The following is a 26412-nucleotide window of genomic DNA, read 5'->3' as shown; positions in this document are numbered from 1 at the left end:
TATATCGGGAGATTAACACTGGTTCTGGTGATGCAAGGGTTGGTACTATTCTAGCATATTCAAAGAACGTAGTAGTATAACCCTTACTATCTACTCCAGTCATCCTAAGGTTTAAGCACTTATTTGCTATCTGTTCTTTTTCATTGGGAGAGCAGAATTTCCGTTCTACCATATTCTTAAATTCCTCCCATTCCATATTATAAACTCTATTACTTCCCCTTGAGTGGAGGATAGTGTTCCACCATTCTAAGGATGAGTTTTTAAATAGATTGGAAGCAAACGTTATCTTATCTTCTTCCGCACACTTGCTTATTTTTAGAACAACCTTGGTCTTTTCTATCCAGCGTAGAGTTGCAATGGGTCCTTCATTGCCTGAGAATTCTATTGGTTTGCAGGACCAGAATTCTTTATAAGAACAACCATAAGGCATGGTTCTTCTTCTTTTGGGAATGGGCGCTTGAAGTACAGGTCCATTGTTCACGCTGTGTTCAGGTTCAGTTGGTCGCTTGCTGCTATGCTTACTTTTATTATCAGCTTCCTTAACAGTTTGAATAATAAATGGCATTGCATCTATGATTCCTTGTGCCACTATGTGTTGGATGGCGCTATTATCCACTTGATTTCCATTGTTATTGTTGTTTGGATTCTCATTATTCGGGTTATTTTTGTTCTGGTTATTATCATTCTGGTTTTCCTGGTTCACTTCGTTGTCCATCTGAATTTTAAACATTTATCACGTATTAATATCACAAAATAATATTTGATACAACCATTCACATAGCATGCATATTGATCAAAAACGTCGATCATTGCGACTTACTCTTTATATATATATATATATATATATATATATATATATATATATATGCATCTACTACAAGCCAGAACTGGAAATTAAAACTACAATACAGCTTAAATGGAAATTATACTATTAGTAGTAGGCATCCGTAGTTTTTTTTTTATACACACATATCATATATTATTATATTATATTATTATTATTATCACCTCCACCATCACCTTCACGGATATGGATTCATTTAGAAATCCATATTGCGCTTGTCGTACTTCCAGACGAGTCGCTCTCCCACCTGTATCATCCTCTCGCTACTTTCTAGGATTTCTTCACTGAATGTCCTGAGTTCTTACACATTTTCTGCACTCATTGGAGGTGCAGGTTCCGGGACTGGGTTTGGAATCTGAGGCATGGGTTCCTGGTATGGTAAAGATTCTCTAAGATCTCCCTAATGAATACATTGTTATCATAGTAGGGATCTAGAGGGTCCAAACCTGGGTATGCTCCTGGATTCGGCATGGGTTTATTTTCTGCTATTGGGTATCGTTGCACATAATCCCTATTGTCATCCCACCACGGGTCGTAATCTGGGTCTAAGGGATTGGGTGCTGGTACCCTAGGTATTTCCTCTGGGTTAAAATCATGCATTTCAACTTGATTTTCTGGGATTTCTATTTCCATTGGCTGAGTTGGGAGTAAGGGTTGGGGTGCTAACAGTTGCTCAAGGTTAGGGTCGGCAGCAGTGGTTACTAGGATATGGAAATTGGCTAAACTCCTATTAATCATGTCTTGGGCATGGGCATCTGTCTCTCTTTTAGCGGCTGCTAGGGCTCGCTGCTCTTGCAACTTTTTCATTCGCTTCCTACGCTCATGTTGTCCCCTACTGAACCATCCTCTCTTTTTAGGAGGGAATGGCTCTTCAGACTGAGCCTTAAACACGAATATTCCTTCTTCATTATCAGCAGAATACCCTGAGAGGGCAGGCTGTGGAGAGGCGCTTTCGCTTCTAGGCGAAGCAGACAACTGACGATACGCGTCGGATGGTCCTTGGTCGCTCATACTGTAAACTAACAAATAGTCAAATAACACATAACAATAAAATACAATTATGCACGTATTTCCGTAATTTATTGAATAATAATTTGGTGTCAGCATAACACTTCTGTGGCTGAATCAGTGGCTTGGCTCTGATACCACCTTCTATCGCAACCCCCGTCCCCTAACAAACCCGGGAACGGGCGGCCGCGGCCAGTTTTGGTGGTATCTTGTGTTTACCCATTTTGGCAGCGGAATTTACATCAGGACCGTAGTTAGGAAATATTTTATCAAAGTAAACTACCACACCTTAAATATATTAAATACATGGGAAAATCCCAAGTTTCAGGTACACACATTTTTATAGGGATAAACCCTATTTTATTTAATAAAAACATCTATTTATTTTAGGCAACTTTATTGCCACTTTTCCAAGTCTTCAGTGCTGTCCAGCTGGCTTCTATTTGGCTTTCACATTTTGTTACCTGAAACGCGTTTAAAACATTTTGTCAGTGGGAAATATATTGGTGAGTTAATCCCAGTTTAATCAAGTTTAATGAAGACCATTGTACAGTATTGAGAGCGTTCACGCAATTAAATTTGTTTCCAAGTCATACTAATTACCACCCACGGTACTGTCAACCCGACTTGTGGAAATGTTACTCCTCGCAAGGCAGTAACAAATTTTGTATACAAAACCCCAACATACCGACGATAATTGTATCCTTACAAATACTCAATAACTGTTTAATATTTAATTAATCGTGTGAGGTTTTGTAAAAACAGTTTACAAAAAGGAGATTACTCACATTGCTGTCTTAGGTTTTCTGTAAGGGTTTCCTGGTGACAATCTATAAATTACACAAATGCACACGCGTTAATATAATAACCCATTTTAACATTAGTAATACCCTCACCGAGACGGCATTCCAACGACTACATCGGGCAGCACCACGACAGCCGTTACGAAACCCTAGATCAATCGGACAGAGTATCTAATACGTATCCAGGGGTTATGATACTTACAACGGAGCAGAACTTCGTTATTTAGGGGGATATTATACCCAATAATTATGCCTATTATTCAGAATTTGAGAGGGAATCGAAGGAATTGAGCAACGGAAACTGAAGGCTGAGGACCTCTATATATATGCGACCCTTCAGCTTCCCTCGCGGCCCGCGTAAGATTAAGCTAAGGCTTACGCGGTCCGCGAAATAGAGCAATAGGGCGTAGGCTTGTTGATTCATCGAGTTTAGGGTTGACACGATGATGACACGTGTCGGATCTGGGTTTCGCCTCGTTGCAGGGCTGTCGCGCCCCGCGTAAGATCCCTAAGGGGTCTACGCGGCCTGCGAGCGACATAAAATTTTGATTTTTTTTAATGATATATCGTATTTTGGGCTTGGTTTTCATATACGGGGTGTAATTTGAGACATATCGGGATATTTTAATATATTTTAGGGTGTCAAGAATATTTTGGAGGGTTGTTAAAGATATTAACGTCACGTATAGATTATGGGCTTATGATTATAACATATGTCATATTCCTTGGAAGCCAATAAATCCACAAGTTGGGTAGAATAAATTTCATGTGCAATATAACTTTCGTAAAGAAATTGAAAGGTTTTATTAAACTTTCGTAAAGAAATTCAAAAGGTTTTTCTTAAACTACTATAAAGAAATTCGAAAGGATTTGATTAAAGTAATCTTCGTGAAGAAACTCGAAGGGGTTTTGGTTAAAAATTTTATAGGAAATCTAATAATAGATTTGCCTGTGGTTTTAAAAAGAAGTTTGAGAAGTAAACTTACCTATGTATTTTTAAAAGGAAATTTTGATTTAAATTTCTCTTTTTTAAACTCTATGAACATACCAATCAATATTTTGACACTTATTAGCATGTTTTCTAGGTACCTGATTGGCTTTGGTAAACAAGTATTTGGACATGTGTTGTGTTTTGAGACAAATGTATCTGGATCCTATGTTGAATCATAAACAAAACTTGTATGTTTTGTTTGTATTTTGGATGATTATGAATCATCAATAAATAAATTATGTCCAAATATGTAATAATAATAAATCATCATCATACTCAGTAAATCTCACAAATAGCAAAGCTAAGATAGGGTCTGAGGAGGGTAAGATGTAGACAGTCTTACCTCTACCCCGTAGGAATAGAGAGACTGCTTCCAGTGAGACCCCCGGCTCGACAATCATGCTTGTCTTTTGCTGCGATTTTTTAGGTGTGACAGAAGTTAGTATCAGAGCCAACGTTTATAGCAAACTAAAATTTTTCCTAAAAAATATATATTATAACCCAAATAGTTTTTGGAATAAACATTTTCAAAATTCACGAAGCCAAATTTTTTATAAAATAGATTTTATTTATATGGCTAGGAGAAATTGCTAGCATATGATTTGATTTGTTTATGTGTATACCCCATTGCTATTTGTTGGCAAAATTATACATGCTTTTATTAAACACACTTACTTATTACGAAAATATTTTTGTGTCACAGATGTCTAATTCACACATTATCATAGAGATTTACAGCACTGACAAAACACCTCGACCACCATTGTAGATCGTCGCACCACTACCGTAAAAAAAAAAAAATCACAAAAGCTCATTTTTACATACTATTTTTTCAGAGCTTTTGTATATAATCATATGCAAAAGCCGTTCTAATAAAAAGCAAAAAAATATAAAAAAATTTCAGAAATGAGTTGTTTCATTAGAACGGCTTTTACGTGTGCGTATATGCAAAGGCTCCAAAAAATTATGTTTACTTATTTTTACATATAAAACTAAGGTTTTTTACGTGTAAAATACATGATTTCCCGGTTTCATTATCTTGTGATTAAAAATAGTTTTCTTTACATAGTAATTTTAAACTATATAATCTTAAGTTTCAAATCTTAAAGTTATTAAGTTTTATTTTTTGGCCATCCATACCTTGGAACTAGCCAATAGAAAATTTCTACGAGCCAGCCGGTACAAAATGAATCATGGTCTTCTTGTTGAAATGTCCATGAAAAATTCCATATGATGAATCATGGATTGTCCCTAATATAATGATGGTAGCTTGTCAATTATGACTAAAGAAAATAAAAGAACAATATATATGACTAAAGAAAATAAGATAATTAATTTATAAAAATTTGTCAATACAGCTTTAATTGGGTGATAGAGATTCTTCCCTTTTTAGGAGAAAAAAATCGTTCAATTCTTGACCCAGTGTAAAATTAGAAATGTATTAGTGTAGTTTAGAAGTACATGTAGAATAACATATTTTATTCAAAAAAATTAACTTTTAAAATACTTATGACATAATGGTCCAGTGATATAATATTTGTACTCTATAAAAGTAACGTGTATTTAATTTCTTACAAATGCAAGGAAAAGCTTAGATGTTTTTGTCAAAAATGTCAAAAAAATAAAATTTGTAAATATTTGTCATACCATTTTTTTCGGATGCTTACGAGGTGTAATTAATATAGGATTTATTGGGGAGAAATAGCTTACCCATTTAAAATATAGAGTTAAATACCATTTTAGTTTCTGTGGTTTGGCCACTTTGACAATTTATTCCTAAGGTTGGAAATTTTGTCATTTTAGTCAAAATAGTTTCAAATGTGGCTATTTTAGCTTAATCATCTATTTTTTCTGTTAACGAGAAGGGAAATTCAGTCAGTTTATATGCCCGGATTGCCATTCTAGATAATAGAATGACATATAAAATATCCGAATTGTTCTTCTCGTTAACAGAAAAAATGGATAAAGTTAACCCAATGGACTAAAATGGTAACGTTTGTAACTATTTGGACAAAAATGACAATATTTCATTACTTTGAACTAAACTGACAAGCTGACCCAAAACACAGGGTCTAAAATGACATTTGACTCTAATATATATATATATATATATATATATATATATATATATATATATATATATATATATATATATGGCCAGAATCATTTCAAAACCATAAATATTTACAGCACTCGCAGAACTCCTAATAAACAATCTTTTTCTTTATATATTTTTAGGTTTAGGATAATTTTATCATTTATTATGTGCATTTTTACGATTACATACATGGTAAGAGTAATATTATTATTTTTTATATGTAATTTTATAATTACACATATGTAAACTTGTTTTTTTACATATATGTAATTAGTTATGACACATATATATAATTTTGGCAATTAAACATATGTAAACTACTTTTAACATGTATGTAATCAAAGAAATACATATAATAGATGATAAAAATATCCTAAATACAAAAACTTATATATAAAATGATTGTTTATTAGGTGTTCTGAAAGTTATGTAGTTATTTAGAGTTTTGAAATGAACTCGACCCTATATATATATATATATAGGGAGGGGCTCATGCGAGAACCACCCTTATTGTGAGAACCTTGAGAACCAATGTGAACACAACCTAAAATAGCTAAAAAAACCTAACCCCCACCCCCCAAAAACCTAAACCCCCCCACCCCCCCCCCCCAAAAAAAAAAAAAAAACCTAACCCCCCCCCCCCAAAAAAAAAAAAAAATAAAAACTAACCCCCCCCAAGCTAAATGCTAAAAAAAACCTAAAAAAACCTAACCCCACCCCCCCACCCCCCAAAAACCTAAACCCCCCCCCCCCCACCCCCCCACCCCAAGCTAAAATGCTAAAAACTAAACTCACAAAAAACCTAAAAAAATCTAAAAAAAATCAAAAAAATCTAAAAAATCTTTTTTGAATTTTTTAATATTTTTTATGTTAAAATCGCTACTTTTAGAAGCCAAAAAAAAAAGTTTTTTTTTTTTAAAAAAAAAAATTTTTTTTGGCTTCGAAAAGTAGCGTTTTTTTATAAAAAATATTAAAAAATTCAAAAAAAAATTTTTTGTGTGATTTTTAGCTATTTTTAGGCATTTTTGGTGTGTTCACATTGGTTCTCGCGGTTCTCACAATAAGAGGTGGTTCTCGCATGATCTTCTCCCTATATATATATATATATATATTCATAAATATAGGGTTAGGTTAACGTACAAATGCCCTTATCGTACATTACGTACGCTACAATCTCAGCCGTCCGATCATCTTACCGCATTGAATTCGCATGTTGTTTTTTTCTAACAATTTCGCATGTTGGTTTTTTAACATGCGAATTCATCTAAAATTATCACATGCGAAATTGTTATAAAAAAACAAATGCTATTTCATCAAAATTATCACATGCGAAATTGGTAAAAAAAACAACAGCATGCGAATTCATCAAAAATTATCACATGCGAAATTGTTATAAAAAAACAACATGCGATTTTAAAATACGGGAAGATGATCTCACGGCTGAGAATGAAGCGTATGTAGTATACGATAAGCAATATTATACAGTACTCTTTACCTATATATATATATATATATATATATATATATAGGATAAAGATCCGTTAGGAACCACCCTTTATTGCGAGAACCGCGAGAACCAATGTGAACACATGGCAAATTTGTAATTAAGTGACATCTAATAAAAAAACACGCACTCCTCTTATTTCATCCCCTGTTCACTATCGTCATTTACAATCTAGGGTTTCGCTGGCGATGTTTCTTAATCAGCGACGGAGATCTTCGGCGGTGACTAATCTCTCTAGATTCACGGCGGCGATAGGCGGCGATATACACATCTTACAGGGGATTCAATTGGGATACTGATTTCGGCGTTTGTATACTGATTTCGGCTACACATGGCTTCGTCTGACTCATCTCGTGTTGGAGTTGAACCTACGGCATCTGATGATCATCATACAACATCTTCTGCATACAATCCACATCCCGATTCTGGTTTTTTTTGGCCCATCTGATGTCAATTTCAGTCCTATTTCTGCCGTGGGTCCATCTGATGTTGATGTCAATACCTTACCTGCAGTTAATCCAAATGAAAGTTGCAATCCTGTGTTTACAACAGTTGCAAATCGACATACCTTTCATGGGTTTGAAATACAGACGTTTGATTCCATGTTTACACCAGGCAACGTAGGCTCTGAGACTGCTAATTTACCTGGTCAATCATTATCAGTTGACAACGCATCTACTGGTAACACCACATCTACTGGTACAACACCTACAAGCACAGAACATCAACACTTACAATTCATTCGGTTTGAAACTAAAGGTATTGTATATCCATTTTATGTAAATTGTGACTTGTTCAATGATATACCCTTTTGCATCATGTTCACAACTGTTTTATGTTGTAAATTACAATTACTCAAAATTATATGCACATGTGCATTGTATTAACTGCATGTTTACAATTGTTTTATGTTGTAAATTATGATTACTCAATGTTATATGCACATGTGCATTGTGTTAACTGCCTCATATTACAAATTATGCATCATATTTTCAAATTATGTTACATTGGAAACCGCGAGAACCAGTGTGAACACATGGCGTTTTTTTGTAATTAAAGTGAAATTCCATCTAACTGGGTTTATATCCTCGTCCTGTTCAAATCATTAGGGTTTACATCCTCATTTTGTTGAAATCGCTCACTGGTACTACCCCCCTGATAACCTCCGCCGCCGCCGACACATCGCCTCTGCCACCACTGCGACACCACCGCACCACCATCGTGACAACTCTTTCAACAACTCCTCCGGCGACAACCCATCTGGTGACATTCATACATCTGCTCATAAGTCACCACTGCGATAACTAATCCGGCTCGTCCTTATACGATTACTCCGTTGAATACATCATTTATCCGGTAATCAGAACAAGTTACATCCTTTTTTTGTCCGATTTTATTGTTTTTTGTCATCCCTATACAAATAAACATAATTTCAGTTGTAACCCCTTTGTAATACAGATGGCATCCTCTGATTCATCACATATATACCCTCCTCGTCAATCTGATAATGACATTAACAAAGTTAGGTCAACTTCAGCTTATAAAAGGACATATTTTTTGATATCCATACTATTGAATCTATGTCTACATCAGAAAATGTGTTGAAGCCGAACACTCAATTCCCGCTGAATACTCAATTTCCGATGACAATACTTGAACATCGACTGCTACATCACCCACAAATCTGGACCAATAACAATTGCAATTTATACCAACAATTACAATTTATACGATACGAGACTAAAGGTAGTATACAGAGATAGTTTTTACATGCTTGATAACTCTGTTTTCCTATATATTAGTGTTTATTTGTCATTGTTCATTGTCTCTTTTTCTAGTTTTTACATGCTTTACTACTCTATGTTACTATATCATTGTTTATTTTACATTTGCTTGGTTACTCTATGTTCTTGTATCATTGTTTATATAAATTGTTCATTTTTTTTGTTTATCTACTTGATCAATACAACGATCATGCACATGTGCATTATGTTGATAACACCCATACTCGTCACTGATCATGCACATGTGCAATATGTTGATAACACCCATACTCGTCATCCGTAAACTGTTAACCATCATTAACATGAACATGCACATGTGCCAACTGTTTTGGTCAAAAATCACACAAGGATAATGTAACCAAACTTTATGAAAACGGGGTATGATGCTTGGTTAATTATGAAAGTAAAGGATCACTTCTGTGATAAAGATGCAAAGACACAATGATTTATACGAGGAAAAAGCCCTTGATCAATGTATGATCTCCGGCATAAAAAACCTCGGGTGATGGCAACTACCGATCACCAACTTCCATATAACAAAAATATGATTACAACGTTGGATGATAATGAGCTGAGTACAAGGATCACTGAGTGTCTAAGTGTTTGAGAGTTGTGTCGTATGCCGTGTGTGTTCTTCCGAATGAGGAAGAGTGGTATTTATACATGTGTAGGTGACCTATTTTAGGTAGCTAAACTAATATTCAGCTCATTACCCCTTTAGAAATGAGATACAATCTAGCCTAAATAGCCGCCCATAAATCAAGCCTAGTTTCCATATCCTGTGCAACGTCTTTCTTCGATTAAGCTCTTGCCATATTTGTGAAGACGCGTCCCTGGATCATGATGTCTAGAGCATATCCTGCTAGATGTTCCTGCAAAACAATATTGTATTGAGCGGAAGTAGCCGTTAGTATGAGGATCACCATAATGTCCCATGATCCTGATCCTGAAGTTCTGCTGAGGATCACTGTCTGCCAAAGAAACAAGGATTACTGGTTAGGATCATGTGTAAGGATCACCTATAATAAAATCCAGCCCTAACAATTGCCCCCAAAATATAAGGAGTTAATTGTAAATAGACGAGTTATATTTTGTTTTGATCTTATCTCTAACGGGCGATTCCGAATAACTAGCCGTTACACATGGACTAGCCGTTGTGATAATTACGTCACAGATGTGACAATCCCTGCAAATCATCATTATAAATAGGAGATAGGGTTAGGATCATTCTGTATTTAAGTTCGAGGTATCTTCCCTTTATAATCACTACCGAAGATTTGATCAGGTATCCTCTTCTTCTCTCTTTCCCTTCTTCCTTCTCTTTGCTCTGTTTTTTGCTTCTACTCTGTTTCCGTCTTTTCATAAACATGTTGCTCCGGAATTCTCCACACAAGGATTCTAAGAAGGATAGTCCCTTAAAAAGCCAGGGGATTATCAAGGATTCTCCTGCGGAGAGGTGTTGTTTTACTGATGTTCACATAGACAGAATTCGTCATTGTTTTCCGGCAAATGCGGTTTTCAAGTCCTTCACACCTACCGCTCTGAGTGATTCTGTTTCGGATACCTGGGTGGCTTTTCCTGCTACTCCATTTGCTATAGGGTACTCGTATCCTTTTCCAGACTTTACCCAGTCTTTCTTTTCCTTAACCGGCATCTCTTACATCCAAGCTATGCCGATGATCTGGAGGGTTCTTTATACCTTCGAGAGGATCATCGAGCAGGAAGGGATTGATCTGGGGATGGCGGAGTTAGCTGAGTTTTACGATCTCACCACCTTCGGTTCTTACCGATATTTATTGAAACGGAAAGCTGGGGAGGATCACCCAATCTTCAAAGTTACTAAGAATGATACAAACTGGAAACGTCGGTTTTTCTTTGTTAAGAGGGATTCCATCCCGGATGGGAAGGATCTGCCCAAGGAATGGGCCACTCATGGTAGGGTAGAGGATCCTCGAAGGATCACTATCAGTCCTGTCTTATATGATGAGGATCACTGATGTCTTTTTTCCTTTGTCTTTTATGCAGCTATTTCCATTGCTCGTCTGAAATTAACCCCCGCTGCAAAAGAGAGAGTGTTAGCTTTTAAAAAGCTTGATCCTGAAGTTAGAAGCTTCCAAATCACTCTCCAAGATTCTCAAGAGATATCCTCTGCATCTGCCACAATGTCAAGTAAGTATCCTCATAGAAAGTAAGTTTTATGTAAAAGTATTTAATTTAACAAGGGAACTTATCTTGTTTTTGAATTGTGTAGGTGCTGGAAAATCTGCCAGGTCTGTTAAATCTGCTTCCAAATTTGGGATAAGTGATCTTGCCAATGTCACGTCTTCGAAGAAGAAGGCTTCTGCTGCCAGTCCTTCAGCATCAGCTCCTAAAGCGCCTATCCGAGGCAAAGGGAAGAAGAGGAAGACTTCAGATGATCTCCAGGGTTTTCCCCTCCTCCGTCAGCAATTCCTCGACTACGTGAATGAAGTAAGGATCACTGCCCCTGTTGGTTATCCGTCTCGCATATCCTGTTTGTGTATCCTGCCTTTCTTGAGGATCATCTGATCCTAAGCTTATCTTTTTTCTCCTGTTGCAGAAACTTGCCGAGATTGAGACCTATCTTGGCCATGTTGAGGACCAGGAGAGCCAAATTGCCGATCTCCAGCAAATGGGTGTGTTAAAGGATCTCAAGATAGGAGATCTTGAGAAGGAACTCCGGGTCATGAAGGCTGAGGCTGCTCAGAGGTTGATCGATATGGATAACGAGAAGCAGGAGATCACCCAAGATGCTAAGGTCTCCGCGGCAATTGCTATGTATAAGATACAACTTCAGATGGCCGAGGAGGCTCAGGATCCTACCTTTGACAAAAGCTCGTGGGATGTTGAAGGTTGGAAGGCAAGGCTGGCAGACCTGGAGGACGAGGATGAGGCTGAGGAGATCCCCATGCTGGAAGGTGGTGGTGCTGAGAAGGATCAAGGTGGAGATGCTGGTGGTGACGAAGCAGCGAAGGAGTAGGCTGCATGATTGGGCGATGATGGATATTGTTGACTAGGCCGGAGCCCAATTTTTTAGGTTTGGTAGTGGTTTTTTGTGGTCGTTGATGGTTTGAAACAATTATGGTCTGTAATCTCTGAACAATAGTTTCTTAGGGTTAAGGATCCTGGATCCTTTAAACAATAGGTAGGATTGCAAAAGGTGGAGGGATCCTCTGTTTGGGGGATGAAGCCTTTGTGATCCTGCCGCTTTAATTTTCCTGCACAATGCTAAGACCGCATAGACAATGGACACCCTTTGCCAACCCATGTGGACGGGCCACGTTTTGCTGGTAGAAATGTGGGTTGGCAATTTTGACAACTTTTTGAAAGGGTTAATGATCCTTTTGTTTAATAATATAACTTAACTTTTCTGGCTTATCTCGTGTTGTTATCCTTATCTTCTTGTTTCTTAGTTGTCTTTGTAATATATTTGCAAGAGTTGAAAATATATTTAATAAATTTAGGATATGATCCTAGATCAAATATCCTGATATTGAAAATATTCAAAGTATTTTAGTTCAAGGATCATAGGTTTGGTTGTCAAAGTATAAGGGTCGGTTAGGATAATGAATATAATCAAAATAGTCAAGGATCATACCTGAGGATCCAAGTCAGGATCCTAACCTTCAATCGAGACAATCGTGGATAAGACTTTGATGGATAATAAGGATTAAGGATCCTTATGTGTTTTACCTTTGACAAACCTGAAAAACGAAGCACAACTTGGGACTAAGCCAATGTAAGAAGTAAATGAGTAACTGGGGTCATGCCCAAAGGATAACTGAGAATGATCCCAGAGGATCACTGGGGACAAGCCCAAAGGATAACTGGGGACAAGCCCAAAGGATAACTGGGGACAAGCCCAAAGGATCGTATGTAAACTGGAGTATGGCCCTTTCTGGCGACTATCCAAACTTAGTGACATGAAAATGTCAAAACCTTAGCTAACGTGAAAACGTTAGAAACCTTAGGAACGGATGTATGGTACGTCTACCATTATACGTAGGATCCTAAATATAGCCAGTACGATGAGGTTGTCAGCCCCGAAAGTGGGTACTGGTCCCAAAGACGTGAACTATACCAGGATCATCGTGCGCTGCTGGCGGAAACTGGGGATAATCCCAAGGATAACTGGGGTTGGACCCAAGGATCTGTGGTGCTTTTGGAGATCTTTGACGATTTGCTGAAGATACCTGAACTATCATAACTCAAATGGTTTGTGAGTAGAGGATGAAGGATACATGATCCTTATCCTTAGGTAAAAAGTAAGAAAATGCAATAGTTTTAGGGTAAGCATATTACCAGAGTAAGGTTCACTGATATCTCCGGGATCCTTCAAGGATACTTCAATGTAAGGATCACATGCATGAAGGATCATGTTTACATGAAATATTTCTTTAAGTGAACAGCATTCCAGGCTCTTGGTAACAAGTTTCCTTCCATGGTTAGCAACCTGTATGCCCCCTTTCCTGCTTCAGCTTCAATCAAGTAGGGACCTTCCCATTTTGGTGCTAGCTTCCCGTCAGCAGGATTGATAGTATTTTGAAATGCTTTTCTCAACACCATATCTCCGACTTGGAACTTCCTTATCCTGACATTTTTGTTGTAGGTACCAGCCATTCTTTGTTGGTAGCTTGCCATCCTTATTCTAGCTAGATCCCTGATTTCCTCAATAGTATCCAAATCCTGAGCTAGGATTGCAGCATTTTCTTCAGGATCACGAGCAATTGTTCTAGCAGTTGGGATCACCATCTCTGTTGGGATCACTGCTTCTGCCCCAAATACTAAAGAGAAAGGTGTTTGACCAGTGGCATTCTTGGGAGTTGTCCTATCAGCCCATAGCACATAAGGTAACTCCTCTGCCCATTTTCCTTTCTTGGATCCTAGCTTCTTCTTCGGATTGTTGATGATGATCTTGTTGGATGATTCTGCTTGACCGTTGGCTTGTGGGTGAACTGGTGTTGATGTTATCATCTTGACTCCCCAACTGTCACAAAAGTTAGTGGTTCTGCTTCCAATGAATTGGGAGCCATTATCACATACAATTTCATAGGGAATGCCAAATCTAGTTATAATGTTTCTTTTAATGAAGGATATGACTTCCTTTTCTCTGACTTGAGCGAAGGCTTCAGCTTCTATCCACTTGGAAAAATAGTCAGTCATGGCAAGCATAAATACTTTTCCACCAGGTGCTTTAGGGAGTTTGCCAACTATATCCATTCCCCATCTCATGAATGGCCAAGAGGATGGTATGGGGTGTAGTAATTCAGCTGGTTGGTGAAGGATATTGCTATGTCTTTGGCAAGGATCACACCTCTTAGCATACTCTATAGCATCCCTTTTCATGGTTGGCCAGTAGTATCCTGTTCTAAGGATCCTTGAGAATAATGCCCTGCCCCCAGTGTGGTTTCCACAATCTCCTTCATGGAAATCTTTCAACACTTCCTCGATTTCAGGACCCTCGATACATCTCAAATATGGTCCTGCAAGAGATCGCTTATATAATACATTATTCAAAGTTGTAAATTGAGATACCTTAATCCTGAAAGCTCTAGGATTTTCTCCCGTCGGAATCTCCCCATGTTGCAAGTATCTCATGATTGGTGAGATCCATGATCCTGAATAAGATTGGGCTTCTTCACTAGGGATCATTGCAGTATCCTCTTCTATTTCCATGGCCACCTGATTTTCAATAGCAGGAGCCAGGATATGGATGATAGGGATACTTATGTCTTCTGGAATTTTTAAGGATGATCCTAGGTTGGCCAATGCATCAGCTTCCGTGTTATCCTCCCTTGGTACCTGTGTCAAGCTGAAAGAAACAAAAGAGAGTGCCAATTCTTTGACTATCTCTAAATATTTGGTTAGTTTTTCACCTTTAACAGCATAGGATCCGTTAAAGTGATTAGTGATCAATAATGAGTCTACATATACTTTAAGATACTTTACCCCCATATCCTTAGCAATTTGTAAGCCAGCAATTAAGGCTTCATATTCAGCCTCATTGTTAGTTGCTTGGAACTCACAGGCTATGGAGTGGGGTATTATGTCCCCCTGTGGCGATTTTAGTAGGATCCCTAGCCCTGTGCCTTTGATATTTGAGGATCCGTCAGTGTGTAGTATCCAAGGATCCTTGGTCTCATCCAGCTGCTGAACCTCCAATTCTGCTTCTTTTTGTAGATCACTACTGAAATCAGCCACAAAGTCAGCCAGTGCTTGAGATTTAATAGCTGTTCTTGGTTCGTATCTTATATCATGGGCACTAAGCTTTACTGCCCACTTAGCCATTCTCCCTGACATATCTGGTTTCCTGAGGACATTCTTAATTGGAAAATTAGTTCTAACAACAATAGTATGGGTTTCAAAATAATGTCTTAACTTAGTCGATGCCATGATTAATGCAAGGATAAGTTTTTCTAGGTGTGAGTACCTGGATTCGGCATCAAGTAGACTTTTACTTACATAGTAGATAGGATATTGTGTACCTTCGTGATCCTTAACAAGGACAGCACTTACAGCGGTTGAGGATACCGCCAGATATAAGGATAACACATCTCCTTTTTCCGGTTTTGCTAATGCTGGTGCTGAGGACATATACTCTTTTAGGGCTTGTAAAGCATTCTCATGCTTCTCAGTCCATTCGAACTTCTTATTCTTCCTTAGGATATCGTAAAATTCTCTGCATTTCTCTGAGGATTTCGATATGAACCTGTTCAAAGCTGCTATCCTGCCTGTCAGTCTTTGAACATCCTTAGCATTGGCAGGAGATTTGATATTTATTAATGCTTTGATTTGTTCCGGGCTTGCTTCAATGCCCCTCTGGGTTACCATGTATCCTAAGAACTTTCCTGCCTTAACACCAAAATGGCATTTTGAAGGATTAAGTTTCATGTTGTAACTATCAAGGATATCGAATGCTTCTTCCAAGTCCCTTAGGTGATCCTCAGCTTTCTTTGACTTGACCACCATATCATCTATGTACACCTCCATAGTTTTTCCAATTTGATCCTTGAACATCATATTTACCAGCCTGCTCGAAGTAGTCTCTCTACTTCTTCTTGGATAATGGCATTCCTTTCTGGTGCAAACTTCCTCCTTTTTTGATGGATTGGTTTGATAGACCTGTCAATGCCAAGTTTGTGAGTAATAATATCCTTAGATATACCTGTCATATCTTCATGTTTCCAAGCAAAGGTAGATTTTCTTCTTTTGAGGAAGGATATTAAGTCTTCTTTCATCTTGCCAAGGATCCCTAATCCGATATAGATTTTTGATTCAGGATCACTAGGATCCAAGAGGATTTCGTCCACATCTTGTTCTCTTGCCTCCAAGACATTCCTCGGAGGATACTGTAATTGCTATTGCTCCCTTGGCTTCGAGGTTGGCTTCATGGATGAGGTATAGCAATCCTTAGCCTCTTGCTGATCACTGTCGATCTTGATTATTCCCCATGGGCTAGGGAGCTTCACACATTGATGGTAGGTAGATGGAACTGCTTTCATGTCATGTATCCAAGGCCTGCCAAGGATAACGTTACAACAAGATAAACAGTCAATAACACAAAATTTTTGGTAATTATGTAATCCTTCCATGTAGATTGGGAGTTTGATGTCCCCCAGAGTTTTCTTCGTTTCCCCACTGAATCCTACAAGCACGGAGGATCTCGGTGTGATGTCTGATTCTGGGATTCCTATCTTCTTCAGGACATCAAGCTGGATGATGTTCACTGAGCTCCCTCCGTCAATAAGGATCCTGCGGACAAAATGGTTAGAGATAAAGAGAGTGATAACTAAACTATCATGGTGGGGATCCTGAATGTTGATGCGATCATCCTCATCAAAAGTTATCATCTTCCCTTCTGAGACACTTGAGGTTCTAATAGGCCTTTCTCCATTATCCATTTTTGATTCTTTTGCATGTCTTTTGGCCGCTGAAAAGGATGTACCACAAATATCTGATCCTCCGGATATAAAGTTAATCACTTGTGCGTTTGCCGGAGGTGCTGGAGCCTTTTCAGGGATCCTTTCAGGATCCTGGGTCCTTTGCTTTTTTCTCCCCAACAATTCTTTTAGATGCCCCTTGCTTAGCAGGTATCCAATTTCTTTTCTTAAGGCTATGCAATCTTCAGTTAGATGCCCGAAATCCTCATGGTATGCACACCATTTGGACTTATCTTTAGTCCCAGATGGTTTATCATTCTTCCTGGGCCATCTAGCTTTTTCACCTAGATTCTGCATTGCAAGGATTAGTTCATGATTATCAACGGAGAAACAATATTCTGAGATTGGAGGATAATCTTCATCATCCTCTTCCTGGTCAACAGCATGCACATTCTTGTTCTCATTCCTATGGTAGGATTTGAATTTGTTGCTCTTGAAGGAGGATCCTTGCTTCTCCGGTTTTGAGGATCCCACTTGTCTCTCCTGGATCCTCTTGTCATCCTCTAGCCGGATAAACCTGAGTGCTCGAGTTCTTACTTCATCTAAATTCCTGCATGGTGTCATAACAAGATCATCATAGAATAATGAATCCTTAAGCAGTCCCATTTTGAAGGCTTCAACAGCCGTAGCCATATCCAAGTTGGGAATGTCCAAGGATTCTTTACTAAATTTAGTTATATAATCCCTTAATGATTCATTATGATTTTGAGTTATCCTGTACAAATCACTAGTTAATTTTTCAAATTTTCTGCTACAAGAGAATTGGTTATTGAATAAATTAACTAAATTAGCAAATGAAGTAATAGAGTAGGGGGGAAGACTTAGCAGCCACTTAAGAGCTGATCCAGTTAGAGTGGATCCAAATCCTTTACATAGGCATGCTTCCTTCAACTTTTCTGGGATAGGATTGATTTCCATCCTTTCCCTGTATTGTGCTATATGCTCCTCTGGATCCGTTGTGCCATCATACAGCTTCATGGTAGGGATATGGAACCTTTTGGGTACCTCTGCATCACAAATTGGTGGTGCAAAACGGGATACCTTGTGGCTTCCATCCGCAATCTCTGGGATAGGCTTGACTACCCCCGGAACACTTGAGATCATGTCCTTTAGTTTCTGTAATTCCCTGGCCATAGCATGATTGGTACCTGTATCCTGCATGAATCCAAGGTTAGTAGTAGGATAATTATTTAAAGTGTTACCTCCCATTGGGTTCAAGTTAGGGAATCCATATTGCTGGGATTCTGGAACAACGGAGGGACCAGTGGAAGCAATGGTCTGCATTGGAATGAAGTCCCCTTGATGGACATCTAGACTTCCTGTTTGCAGACTTTTTAGGGATCCTGGCATTTGTAAGGATCCTGGTGTCTGGGATGATCCTGGAACAAAGGAGGATCCGTGAACCTGGGATGATCCTGGAACAAAGGAGGATCCTTGGCCCTGGGATGATCCTGGAACAAAGTAGGATCCTTGAAACTGCTGTGCCCCCGGATAGGCTCCCGGATTCATGAAGGATCCCATGTATTGAGGATAGGATCCTATTAGCTGAAAATGTGAATCTGATGTCTGAGTCATTGCTGCCGAGTTGAGACGTGATCCTCTTGACTCCCCTATGATTTGCACGTCGGGGATCCCTGATGGCTGGGAAGTGATTATTGGAGTATCGAAGCTTAAGGATTTGGGCATCAGTGGAGAATGATCCTCTGCCGCTTTCTTTTGTCTTTTGAGATCTCCAATTTCCCTGAGGATCCTTTCGTTAGTTTCATCTTGCCGCTGCATACGATCCTTCATCTGCAAAATTAAAGCAAATACATCACTAGTACTGGGAATAGAAGAATTCATAGCAGAAGAAGATAGAGGTTTAGAGAAAGTGGGTGTTGATCTCTTCTCAGTATTTTTCTGAGATCCTGCCGGTAGAGGAGGCAAGGTGATCTGTGATGAGGTGACTGCAGACATCGCCGTGGACGTGTTCTTCGATGATGAAGCCATGTAACTCTTTGAAATGATTTCGAACAAAAGAATTTCTTATGAATGAAGCACCAATTGCCCCACGGTGGGCGCCAAACTGTTTTGGTCAAAAATCACACAAGGATAATGTAACCAAACTTTATGAAAACGGGGTATGATGCTTGGTTAATTATGAAAGTAAAGGATCACTTCTGTGATAAAGATGCAAAGACACAATGATTTATACGAGGAAAAAGCCCTTGATCAATGTATGATCTCCGGCATAAAAAACCTCGGGTGATGGCAACTACCGATCACCAACTTCCATATAACAAAAATATGATTACAACGTTGGATGATAATGAGCTGAGTACAAGGATCACTGAGTGTCTAAGTGTTTGAGAGTTGTGTCGTATGCCGTGTGTGTTCTTCCGAATGAGGAAGAGTGGTATTTATACATGTGTAGGTGACCTATTTTAGGTAGCTAAACTAATATTCAGCTCATTACCCCTTTAGAAATGAGATACAATCTAGCCTAAATAGCCGCCCATAAATCAAGCCTAGTTTCCATATCCTGTGCAACGTCTTTCTTCGATTAAGCTCTTGCCATATTTGTGAAGACGCGTCCCTGGATCATGATGTCTAGAGCATATCCTGCTAGATGTTCCTGCAAAACAATATTGTATTGAGCGGAAGTAGCCGTTAGTATGAGGATCACCATAATGTCCCATGATCCTGATCCTGAAGTTCTGCTGAGGATCACTGTCTGCCAAAGAAACAAGGATCACTGGTTAGGATCATGTGTAAGGATCACCTATAATAAAATCCAGCCCTAACACCAACAATCCATAATCATCACAAATAAACTGTTAACCATCAGTACATAATTATGCACATGTGCATCACATTACCAACACCCCATACTCATCACCAAAAAGAATTGTTAAACATTTATACATCGTGCGTATACACACCACATACCATATTAATCACAATCATTTATGTTTTTCCTTTTTCTTTATACAGGAACAATTACGACTTCTACACCTAATGGCACACCATACTGGATACCCGATGTTGATGTTGAATACATCCCTATTATAAACAGTACGTTTAACAGTTGGGAGGACGTTGATTCCAATGATACTGATGAAGATGTTGATGATGATGCTAAAGACCCTGCATATAACATTCAACGATTATTGATTATCCTATATATAATGACAAATAGTTTCTAAGCATTATTCTTTTTGTTTACAATCATTCTGCACTGTCTGTATCCGTATTCATAGGTTATGATTGTGATCATGATACTTTGATATCAATTACTTATTATACATAAGCGTATGTAATTTCATTATTGACCACTTAACATATATTACCAACATGGTTACTGTTTTGAAAAATGCACATGTGCATACATGTTTACTGTTTCTCCCCACATGGTAATTGTTTCAAACAATGCACATGTGCATACATGTTTAATGTTTCACTACATATTGTTATTGTTTCGACCAATGCACATGTGCATACATGAATATCTTAACTACATGTAATTCGTTTTCCTTTACATATACATCATCATATGCAATGTGGTACCCCATACGTAATAGGGTACCACATACGTAATATGATATGCTATACCAAACTGTGCACATGTGCAATACCAACATTTTCTATACCAAACAACATAATACATAAAATATTAACAAACATACCAATATACCTGAATAATCAAATAGAGTTTTAACCCATCAACCACCATATAAGACATCACATACGTCAAAAACTTCTTATATCAACCGTTATCGTAAAAACTACCCACATAATACAATCAAAAGACATCAAGAAAACAAAAAAAAAAATTGTCTGTATAAATAGCATATCCACAAACTACCTACATAATTCGCATTAGTTCACAACCTCACACCTTCTGATCTTCTTTCCATTTCATAACTATCTTCCAACACTCCTCCTGTTTCAACGCCTCTTCGTCCATCATTTTCACTGGTATTTTTCATCCGTCAACCTATTAATCAAATACGTCTTTGTTGTCAATCCATGAGCAGTTTCGAATATTTTTTTCCTGCATACATTACATATATTACATCAATTATTTCATGTATGCACATGTGGAGTAAACATATTACATACAATATGTACAATGTTTATGTTTTAAGGTAATAATGCACGTGTGCATATGCCGTAATACATTCATATTAACTTAATCTGACAAAATATGCATATGTGCATAACTATGCACATGTGCATTAACATGACTGACCTTATCAACAGGTTTATTTCAATAACAAAACTTAACCCTTACCAATCAAATTTCGTAATACCACCAATCATATTTTACATTAATTAGTAACAAAACTAGTATGACAAACTATGAATACGTGCATAAGTTTTTTTTAAATGTAAATCTTATTCACTGAAGCTAACCTCCAAAACAGAGGCGCCCGAACCAACCACTACAGCAAAACGAAAAACAACAACTCAACACAAAAACCTAAAGACCGAAAACTAGCAGGTACCTTATATCGAAACTACACCATTTTCCCCAACTCACGGACCTATTTTTGGACCGATTCTTATACCATAAAAAACCGGCGGACTTGATATTACGGATAATCTCTCCGGATTTAACTTGATTCTCCGAGAACCTTTTATTGTTCCTAGCTAACCATATACACCAACTTGTCACGAACATAATTCCATGTAAATTTTCTTTCACTTCTCTATCCAGATTGCAAAACTCAGAGGCAATTACGATATATTTAGCCAAAAACAGAGTAAAAGGACTCACCTTGCACCACTGACTGATGTGATACCAGACAGTTGACGCTACCCTGCACGAACAAAGAAGGTGTTCAGCTGTTTCATCGCCATCTTCACACAGACAACATTTCACGTATCCGCCCCAACAGTTTCGATCCTTGAATCACCCACATCTAACATCCATAACATCATATTGCCTGTTCCTTTTCCAGTTGTTGAGCACACCCCAGCATTCCTATTGCTTCAACGCCTCTTCGTCTAACATATGCTTAACTCTATCATCTGTTAATCCATGTATTTTTTTGCCATAGATGATCTACAATGAGCATGTGTATCAACATTAATTTATGATCAACATATAAGATATGCACACGTGCATCATTATATACATGTGCATAAACATTAAATACCTTAAGAACCTATGTTGATAAATTATGCACATGTGCATATTAACATATTCTGACAATCTATGCACATGTGCATAACTATATATCACACAATTATACCTTACTAACATATTCCAAGATGAAATACATGTTAGCATAACTGTGCATAACCATATAGATCAAAGTCATATGCATCAACATTATCTACCTTGTTAGACTATTATTGCAAACTATGCACACGTGCATATTAACCTATTATAACAATTTATGCACATGTGCATAACTATATAGATCACAAATTTAGTTTATTATCCTGTTATGTGTAATCATATTCTGTCAAGATATGCACATGTGCATAACTATATATCACACAATTATACCTAATCGACATGTTCTGTGTAAGCCTGTTCGGTTAGAAAATATGCACATGTGCATATCTATATAGATCACAACATTACCTAATTATCTTGTTCTGTTTCTGTTAGAAAATATGCACATGTGTATATCTATATAGATCACAACATTACCTTATTATCCTGTTCCATGTAAGCATATCTTGTCAAAATATGCGCATGTGCATAACTATAGCTATGCACATGTGCATAACTATAGCTATGCACATGTGCATTGACATGACATAACTTATCAACAGTTATAGTTCAGTAAAAAAAAACCCTAACGCTTACCAAATCAAGTTGTGTGTTGCCCATCATATCTAGCATTATTCACATAACATTATTCATCAAGAAAAACTACATGAACAAACACATAACTACCCCAATACATATAGTTCTATCACAACATTCGCCCCTGTTCACTCAAACACATAACTACCCCAATATCTGAATCGATGATTAAGAGTTGTATTGTCACATACGACTACAAAACAAAGTGTATGAACTTATAAATTCACAGAACGGTGCAACAACGAATCGTGATTCCGTTAGACGCGATTCCATTAAACGACATATGTTCTTCAAATTATCCCTATCTGTACAACAAATCTTGATGATTATGGTCGTTTTGCCCTAATTTCGAATCGAAGAGGAATGTGCAATCGATGATTATGTTCTTTTTGCACTAATATCGAACATACGATGAATTTTGATGATGAACTGCTGGAGCGTCGAACTTGATTTTTTGTGAATCGCTGTGATGAATCGCAGATTGATGATGCTTGTGGGATTGTCGGACGTGATTTCTTGATAGATTGTGATTTAGTTTTTGTTTGAAGTCCAGTAGTACAGATGCAGGGAGAGGAGCGACTAATTTACAAGTTTTATGTATTTACAAAATTGCCCCCTGTTCACATTGGTTCTCGCGGTTCTCGCAATAAGGGTGGTTCTCGCATGAACCTTACCCTATATATATATATATATATATATATATATATATATATATAGAGTAAGGTTAACATACAAAAAGCCTTATCATACATCACGTAGGAGACAATGGTAACCGTTGGATCAGGGGTATAATCACGCATGGGACCACATGGGACCACATAATCACGCATGGGACCACATAATCACGCATGGGACTATAATCACGCACGTTCTATGATAATAACGCACGTTATATTTTTTGTCATGTATGTTAATGTAGGTTAAGCCCTGAAGTACATTATACTTTCTCTCTCTCTCTCTCTATATATATATATATATATATATATTTATGTGTGTGTGATGCTATCGAACACCCGAAATGATTTGTCACATGAGAGTTTGAAAAGTAGTAACTATAAAGATATATAATATTGAATGACATCCTTGACCAAGGCCTACTTGGCAAGAGCTGGTTGCGGTGTGATTAATTTTCGTATTCGCATCAAATGTAGCCGGTAAAAGGTTGGCTTTGACCAGGAGGAGTGGAGTTGCAATCCAAGTGAGGCTTGAAGTGTTGACCATTGACCGCGATACCAGCTGCGTCTGTTTGTTAACGATTTTCCAATCTTTTTTATTAGAGTTAACTATATAATGATAAGATTAGTATCAAATACAAAGGCTCCTTAAAATAAAAAGTGTATAAGGGCTTCTAAAAATAAACCTACTAAAAAAAACCCTAAACACCCACCATCACCCATTTTTTTTGAGGGCTGGGTGATGGGGCGGTGGGTGTTTAGGTTTTTGCGTGGTGGTGAGTGGGGGTGGGGTTTAGTTTTTTTTTTAGGTTTTTAGGGGGTGGGGGGGGGTTAGGTTTTTGGGTGGTGGTGGGGTGGGTGTTTAGGTTTTAGGTGGTGGTGGGGTTGGTATAGGTTTTAGGTTATTGAACGTTTGTCACTCTATAAAGTCTTCTTACAATTACGAGCCTTTTTAGAATAACTTAACCATATAGTGGTGTTACCAATCATGGGTGGTGGTCCATTATTAAAGGTAAAGCCTTTAAACATTTTGGGAGAGCAAAGTATTATGTTCAAGCTGCACATACAACCGGAATAAAAGAAGTTTGCCATTCAAATAAAACTATATAATGGTATTTCTAATAAAATGATTGAGAATTCTAGTCACGTAATGGATGAAGGGTGTAAATTTATTAAGAGTAAAATTAGAGCATTTGTAATCGAGTTTGTTATTTAAAAATATATGGTTAGTTCAAAATAACACTTTGAAAGTCTTTATTTATTTATTTATTTATTTATATATTTTTTTTTTTGCATTTTAGAGTTCTTTAATTGTTCTTTGATAACATATTGGGTTATAAAATTTTATGGGGTTGTAGAATAGAAATGGTATAATTCGTAATTAACTTCATATAACTGATGTGTTTTTATTATCATATGATAGTTTACAACAAGTTGAATTTTAATTTATCACAAAACCAGCTTATGTTAATTAATACCACTGAAATACCATAATAACTTGTGTATTACACGGGTTGAGTACTGAAAATTATGTAATACCCATATATATATATATATATATATATATATTAATATTATATAAGTAAAATTACTATTACATTACATATATCAATGTATATAAAATATTATTCATATTATTATTAATCTTTTAAATACAGCTCTTAATTACACTAAATGATAACAATTTTATTGGTAAGTCATAAATTAGATTTGTTCTTTTTAATAACTGCTATGCATATTTAATTAATAAGTGGTTATTATAAAATTATGATCTAAGTTAAAAACCTAAAATATTTTTATAATTAATGGTTTGTTTATGTCATAAATAGGTAAAAACAAAGTTATTAATAATATTCAAATATCATTACATTTATTTTTCTTATTTTATAAAACATTTTTTTATTTAGGATCATGGAGTGCTTTGGACGAGAACATATCGGTGAGGTGAAATATGATGGTGACACATGTACAACTTTGTATTCATTTATTAGACCACTAGATTAGAACCCCGTGTATTACATGGGTTGAATAAATTTAATTTTATATATTAAATAATAAAACAATATATCTCTAAATATCTCATTTATTACACGCATTTAGTAAATATAATTTTATATATTAATAAAAAATGTATCTTTAAGAGCTCTGTGTATTGTACAGGTTGATTAAATGTAATTTTATATATCTAATAATAAAAAAGTTATATATTTAAGAATTTTGTGTATTACACGAGCTGAATAAATATAAATTTGTATACTAAATTATACATAATTATAATTTTAAGGGGAATTGGCCTGTAGTAATCCCACCTAGACCTTATTGGATATTAATAATCCCACCTCAGAATATTTCCCCCACCAGTCCCACCTTTCACCTATTTTTCCTAGAATGATCCTCCGTTAAAAAAAACTTAACGGAGTTAAGCTTTTTTTCCAAATTACAAACAAATTTTTTAGGGCTTTTGATCAGAACGATGATACGAGTCTATTGCTGTAAAACTTACTTCGAAATGGTGCTTCAAGTGACTTGATTTTGGTTAATTAGAAATTTTAACACCCGAATTGAAGTGCCGTTTTCATCGTTTGGAGCACCGTTTCGAGGCAAGTTTTACATTAATGGACTCGTTTCGTCGTTCTAATCAAAAGCCCTAAAAATATGTTTGTAATTTGGAAAAAAGCTTAACTCCGTTAAGTTTTTTTAACGGGGGATCATTGTAGAAAAATAGGTGAAAGGTGGGATTAGTGGGGGGAATATTCTGAGGTGAGATTATTAATGGCCAATAAGGTCTATGTGAGATTATTACAGGCCAATATCCCTAATTTTAAAACCTCCTTGTATTGTACTGTTTGAATAAATATAATTCAATATACCAAATAATAAAAAAAAATTATAATTTGAAAACCTCCGTGTGTTACACAGGTTTAATAAATGTAATTTTGTATAGT

This window comes from Helianthus annuus, chromosome 3 (assembly GCF_002127325.2).
Source record: "Helianthus annuus cultivar XRQ/B chromosome 3, HanXRQr2.0-SUNRISE, whole genome shotgun sequence".
NCBI lineage: Eukaryota > Viridiplantae > Streptophyta > Magnoliopsida > Asterales > Asteraceae > Helianthus > Helianthus annuus.
Note: the sequence above shows the minus strand (reverse complement) of the source record.